The sequence below is a fragment of the Vombatus ursinus genome, unplaced genomic scaffold (genome assembly GCF_900497805.2).
Source record: "Vombatus ursinus unplaced genomic scaffold, bare-nosed wombat genome assembly UNPS02006779.1, whole genome shotgun sequence".
In the NCBI taxonomy this organism is placed as follows: domain Eukaryota; kingdom Metazoa; phylum Chordata; class Mammalia; order Diprotodontia; family Vombatidae; genus Vombatus; species Vombatus ursinus.
The window spans coordinates 24,688,457-24,696,084 of record NW_020946557.1 but is presented as its reverse complement, the minus strand read 5'-3'; positions in this window follow the sequence as shown (position 1 = coordinate 24,696,084).

Here is a 7,628-nt window from a genome sequence, read left to right as displayed (position 1 = left end):
CAATGTGTGTTAGAAATCCCCTGTTCATTAATGAGGGTTACCAGCACCTTTATGACTGGTACCTCTGTGTTCCAATGCATGAGAGCTACCCAAAGAAATGGAGAACATCACTTTGAACTTTATATGAAGTAGAAATGACTTCCCTCCTGATGGAATTTATCCAGATTTCCTTTAACTAACAAAAGACCCAGAGAAACTAGTTAGTGAACCTGGGGTGAGGGGTGGGAGAAGAAAAGGAAGGAATTGCATTTAATGACCTATACTCACATAGGAAAAAATAAAAACCATTTAACCCATTACAGTGGTTTAACTCAGAATGTGTCAAGGCTGAAATTTCTCCGGAGACTGATTTTCAAAAAGGAAACCAGGGCTAATGCACTCTAGTTAGGCCATTTGCTTTCGTTCCCTGCCAAAGCATGGGCAATAAGGAAGCACTTTAGTAATTAAAACAACAGGCACATTTACAACCATAGACATGGTTGTGAAGATGGAATAGACTCACCAGGTCAGTTTAATAATAACCAGCATTTTTATGGCACTGGAAGGTTTGCAAAGAGTTTAAAATCTATTATCTCACCAGATCCTCACAACAACCCTTGGAGGTAGGTAGTTTTTCCCATTTTTTTTTCTTTTTTGCTAAGTTGTTTTTCAGTCACGTCCAGCTCTTCATGACTTGATTTGGGGTTTTCTTGACAAAGATACTGGTTTGCCATTTCCTTCTCCAGCTCATTTTATAGATAAGGAAACTGAGTCAAACAGGGTTAAGGACTTGCCCAAGGTCGCTTGGCTAGTAGGTGTCTGAGGCCAGATTTGAACTCTATCCACTGGCCACTTAGCTGCCCTATTTTACAAATGAGTAAATTGAGGCTGAGAGAAATTAAATAACTCCCTTTGGGTCTGAACTAGGATTTAAACTGAGATCCTTTCTATTAGAAGTCCACTGCTCTAACCACTATTGCACTGTATAGCTGCTTCTGTGTACTTCCTCACTTGAAAAGCATCTCATGCATTTTCAAACAACCTCTACTCCAGAGGTAGGGAACCTGCAGCCTCAAGGCCACATGTGGCCCTCTAGGTCCTCAAGTGAGGCCCTTTGACTGAATCCAAACAATATTTGTTTCGTTCTGTGAAATCTGGATTCAAAGGGCCACACTTGAGGACCTAGAGGGCCACATGTGGCCTTGAGGCTGCAGGTTCCCCTCCCTTGCTCTAGTCTGTCATTGTCCCTGTTTAAAAAATTAAAATTTTGGGGGCAGCTAGGTGGCACAGTGGATAGAGCAACAGCCCTGGATTCAAGAGGACCTGAGTTCAAATCCAGCCTCAGACATATAACACTTACTAGTTGTGTAACCCTGGCCAAGTCACTTAACAGCAACAACAACAAAAAAAAAAAATTAAAATTTTAATCCTGCACTGTACATGTTGGTGTGCTGGACACTTTGAGTTGAGATCGAGGAAATAGAAGAAATCTCCCACAAACCTTGAGTGCTGACAAGACTAAGAACAAGGGTCTGAGTTTTAGACACTTTGAGGGGCTCTGCTCCTATTTGTAGTGGAGTTTCCTTTACTCAGCATTGTCTTACTGCTCACCATAATGGGTGGCTAGGTGGTGCAGTGGAGAGAGTATGGGACCTAGACTCCTAAAGATTCCTCTTTCTGAGTTCAAATCTTGCCTCAGATACTTACTAGCTGTGTGACCCTTGGCAAGTCACTTAACCCCTTTTGCCTCAGTTTCCTCATCTGTAAAATGAACTGGAGAAGGAAAATTGTAAACCATTCTAGCATCTTTGCCAAGAAAACCCAAAGAGTTAGAAACAATTAAACAACAACAAAAAACTACTTGTCATATGTGGTTAAACCTCTCTCCTTGTCCGAAGAGCTCTCTAAGATTGGCACGATTGGCCCTTGTAATTGAACCCTAGAGTAATGCTTAAATAAAAGAGAGAAACGATTGCCACTTATATGCATCTCTCCTCTGTCATTTCCAAAGAATTTTTCTTTTCAAGTGACAACAAGCCTAACCCTTCATTTCTCTATAAAAGAATTTGTTATCATTTATCAGCTCCACTTTTATTCTCTACTTTCTGTGACTTCCCTGGGGAAAGAGCATCAAATACAGAATGGGACACTGAAAAATAGGGAATTAGGAATGTTTTGCACCAAAGCAGGATAGCCTTTTATTTTGTCCTTGAACAATTTGTTCATTTAACCTAATTTGCCACATTCCAAACTTTTCCTGTTCTTTGGATTCGTGGTTCCAACTGGAAAATTTCCCCATATAACTCATAATTCTTCAAAGAGTTTGAGGTTTCATTTGGACAAATCATTTTAAGTTCTTGACTCAGAAATTGCTAGATTCCCCTCCAAAATTCTGTTGGACAACTGAATGAACCAAAGGCCTCATGCAAGACACCAATAGAAACCATAACACAACAAGCAGAGAATAGACAGAGTTGAGAGGAATAAAGATATATATTCCAGAAGACTGAGAATAGGGCTTCTCACACTTTGGATGCTGCTTTCTTGAGCCACAGAGCTAACGTTAGCCCTAACTAGATCTGTAACCAGGGTGGGGCAATCAAGGCTTTATTTCAGCACAAGATTTAGAAGTTACAAAAATTAACAACTCAATAATTAATTATAATGAGAACAATTAAATGGGAAACTACCCAGGCAGCAAGAATTGACAACATCTATCCATGAGTCACTCTGGCAAGTAATTCATATTCTTTCTCAAGCAATTTTTTCCCAATTACTTTTTGTAATATTTTCACATCATGAATTACAAAGTTGATCTGAGGACTCTGCTTCACTCTGGCTTGCTATTTGCCCCAGGCTCTGAAATTACTATTTACATCTCTATGGCCAAGCAACTGCCAAGTCTCATCAAGTTAGAGTGCTAGGGAACAAAAAAAGGAAGGGTCAGAAGAATCCAAGTTGATGAAGAAGGATAGAAAAAAATTCACTTGAAAGGCTTAATGAAGAGTAACAGAAAACCCAGAGAGAAACTAAAATACAACCAGTACAGAACAAATAGATTTGAGAGGATTAAATAGAAGTTACATTTGTCTGTTTGTTTTCCAAATAAAGAGTAGGTAGCTCTATTAGGGAACTATTTAAAACTGTGAGGAAAAATGAGAATGACTCCAGGGAATGGGAAAAGCTAATTCAAAATGACTTACATGAAAAGGAAAGAAGTGGACATCACCTTAGGAACGAATTAACTATGGCTCTAAAACAATGGTGGTTTGACTAGATGAGATAGTTAATAAGTAAGCTGGATTTTCACTTTTTACAAACATAATAAATTGAGACTCAATGTGGTATAGTAGAAACAGGAGTAGTCACTGGAATCTGGAAGATTTGAGCCCTGGGTTCAAGTTCTGACACATACAGAGTGACTTTGGACAGTCCATTTGACTTCTCAGTTGTACCCAGCAATTCTAAAAATATGAATTGGGAAATTGGGGACAGTTAGGTGGTGCAGTGGATGAAGCAATGGCCCTGGAGTCAGGACCTTGTCTCCAATGGGGCCTCAGATACCTACTAGCTGTATGACTTTTGTCTTATGTACACACACATATATATACATGTATGTATGTGTATGCATATGTGTTTGAATATATATGAATAGTTGCTTTTCTGTTTTGGTAGAGCATTTCCTCATTCAGGCTTCCCTAAACCAAATGAAATCACAAGTCCAGACAAATAATCATCATTTATAATTAATATTAATTAATTAATATTATAATATGTTATATATAATATATTATATGTAATATATAATAAATAATAGATAAGATATATTAATATGATTAATAAATTAATTAATAATTGATATGATTATTCATAATTGTAACAATAAAAATCTGCCATATTAATTTTTGCAAATCAATTTCAACAACGCTGTGAGATAGGTTTTATAAATATTAGTTACTAAGTGACTTGCCCATGTGTACCTTACTACTGCCAGGCTGCTAGATGGATAAAGCATGGGATTTGGAGTTAGGAAGACCTGAGATTAAGTCTTAGTATCAGATACTTAACTAGCTGTATGACCCTGAGCAAGTCACTCTTTCTCTACATATCTTAATTTTCTCCTATGTAAAATGAGGATAATGGCAGCACCTACCTCTTAGGATTATTGTGAGGATCAAATGAGATGACATAGACAAAATGTTTTGCAAACCTTCAAGTGTCATGTAAATGCTATTATTATTATTATTTTTGCATAGAACTCAATTTTTTTCATATAAAATTGGAAACTTTTTTTTGCTCAACTTTATGAAATAAAATGTTTTGAAAATATTCTTAAATTAACTATAGTTATTGACTCCCTCTCTTATATGTGGTGTGGAACAATGAAAAGAGCACTCTTTTTGGAGCAGGGGATCTGGGTTCAATTCCCCAAGAAGTAGGAAATTTGGACCTCAATACCCACGTTTAACAAAGGTGAAAAGTGAGTCCTGGGTGGAGTCACAGAATTTCAGAAATCATTCTTCCCAGTTTGTTACTAATAAAGAATCCCCTCTAGCTCTTCTCTAATAATTTAAACAACTTTTACTTAAAGACCTGCAATGAATGGGCATTCAGTACTTCCAGAGACAGCCATAGAACTACATTTCTAATTATTAGGTGAAATGACTTGTCCAAAGTCGTACAGTTCATAGGAATCAGAGATGAGACTTTAAATTCAGGTCCAATATACATATACTTTTTTTTTCTTTTTAATGGCACCACACTGCCTGTCATATCCAATAACCAACACGTTAACAGGACTGACTATTTTACAGCAGGAAACAGCATTAGATTGAATATTCTTCTTTCCCAAAACTTAGCAGTTTCTGGAACATAGCGCAATCTCAGTAAATGCTTATTGATTGACTAATTGATTTAAAACACAAAACAATGAAAATTTGCATGATTCACTAACAGTTATCTGGGATTGTGTGTGTGCGTGTGTGTGTGTGTGTGTGTGTGTGTGTGTTTGAGGTTTCCTTGATAAAGATACTGGAATGGTTTGGCGTTTCCTTGTCCAGCTTATCTTACAGATGAGAAAACTGAGGCAAACAAGGTTAAGTGACTTGCTCATGTTTATACATCTAGGAAATGTCTGAGACTGGATTTGAACTCTTGAAGACAAGTTTTCCTGACTCTAGGCCCAGCATTCCATCTACTAGACCACCTAGCTGCCCTGTATATGTATGTTGTGTGGTTTGTTCTCCCTTCTCAAAGAGGACCATGATGACATCAGGAAGATAATGCCATGACTTGCAAGTCAATTGGATTTAAGTGAGGGAGTGACCAGCCTCACTTTCTCCTCCAGAGCCATCTGGGTCCAGTGGCCAGATATAGATCAGGACAACCGGAGATTGCCCAGGAGGCAGTATATACACATATACATATATATATATATATATGCATATATGTTACATGTGTGTTGCTCTCATCTTAAAACCCTTAAGCAAGAAAGTTCACTGATTAAATTGTAACAGTTTACTGCAATTACAGAAATACATATTTGTTCATTATAGTTTTATTGCTTCATAACTCTTAAGTCCTGTTTGTAGAAGCAGAATTTTGGAGAAAGGACATGTAGCATTGGTTTTTTGATTATGAAAAATTACATAGTGCCTAGAGTTCTGGGCTTGTGTTCAGGTAGAGTTGGGTTCAAATCTCCACTGTGATATTTACCATCTGTATGACCGTAGGACAATCACTCAATTGTTCTGGGTCTTAGTTTCTTCATCTGTAAAATGGGAATAAAAATACCTGTAGTAGCAACCTCACAAGGTTAGTATAAAGCTCAAATGAGATTAAGTATGTAAAGCAGCAGGCCAACTCTAAATTATTGTGTCAGTTATTATAGTCCCTTAAACTGTTTATATTATTTACAAAACTGGAGGTAAACAAGGTTCAGTGGGCCTTGAATGGTATTGACACAAAACAAAAATACCATGCTCTAGCACAGACTACATGTTAACATTTGGAAGTATCTATATGGTTATTTTTAAACCAATGCTGTGGCTGTAATACTGTTTCTTGGTATATCCTGCAGTAGTACTTTCATGTTCTTCTACATATGTTTTCATAGGAAGATAAAGGTAAAGCTAAAAGGGACCTTAGAAGGCCATTGAGTCAAACCTCCTCATTTTACATGTGTGAACTGATACCCAGAAAGATGAAGTAATTACCCAAGATCACAGAAGTAGTAAGTGATAAGCAGAATTTGAACCCAAGTCTTTGGACTATAGATGCAGCTATTTTTTGCTTGAGAGTGTAACTACTTGTTTATAGCCATTTTTTGCTCTGGTAAAATAGTCTTGAAAGAGGGTGATCTGTTGAACCTCCTTAAACACTCTTTTTACTTACATATTACAGCACAAAGTTCCAAATGTGCTGTGAACTATACCAAGTGCCACAGTGGGTAGAATGGTGGACTTGTAGTAAGGAAGATCTGAGTTCGAATCCTATCTTGCTGACTTGTGACCCTGAGCAAGTCATTTAACCCGTCTCAGTCAATGTTTCTTTATTTGTAAAATGGAGGTGATAATAATAGCACCTACCTCACAAGGTTGTTGTGAGGATTAAATGATGTTGTATATGTACAGCACTTTACAGATCTTAAAGTAATACATGTATCTTAACTGAAATAGCTGATATTACAGATCCATCAGAGTATGCAGATATAAACCTGGAATTTCAGTTCTCCCACTCATATAACTTTGGGCAAGTCATTTTGCTCTCTAGATCCCCATTTCCTATATCTTAAAAATGAATGATTTGAACTAGATTGTATCTAACATTTTATGTGTGTTACTATATTACCTTATTTGGTGTACCTTTGTAAATCATGATACTTTTTTTTTTTTTGAAGATCATGGAAAAAAAAATATACCCGTCCTTGAAAAGTGCCTTCCCTCCAAAGGTTAAGCATAGACTGACCTCTAGTGAGCTAAGTGTGCAACAGATAATTCAGAACAGCTAAGGAATTCAAATGTGTAAATTGATTAAGTGATGACAATTTTAAATTATCAAAATGATCATCTTTGGCAAAATGAGTCTATTATGTCACTAGTATAAAGACTAAAGTTCTCTTGGTCTTTAATTAATGTCTCAATCTGTGACTTTCAAAGCCAGGAACATGGGACCTGCCAGCTAGTGGAAAGATACAGAAGGAAGCTTCATTTCTTTCCATTGCAGTATATACAACACTAAGTCAAGGTGACAATTTCTTCTACCTACATCCCCTACCTGCTCTTTCTATTATTTCAGAGTCTTGGATGATCATAGGTGATCATTGTAACACTCGACATTAGAAAGTGGGGTCTTCCTAACTGTGCTTTGACCTTGTGGTTTCTAATTCAATTGTTGCCACGGTGGTGAAGGCTGGTTCTTTGGTTATTTGTCTGTCCTAGAGGAACTGATAAGGTGACAGAGGAGCAAGTTATAGTGAAGGGGAGGAGGGAGAGAGTTCCAGGAATGGGGGACAGCTGGTAAAAACACCCAGTCAGAAGATAGAGTGTCATGGGTGAGGAGCTTTAAAGAGACCATTTGTCATTCGATCATGGAATATATGAAAGGCTAAGTAAAGTGCAAGAAGACTGGAAAAGTAGGAAAGGGTCTGG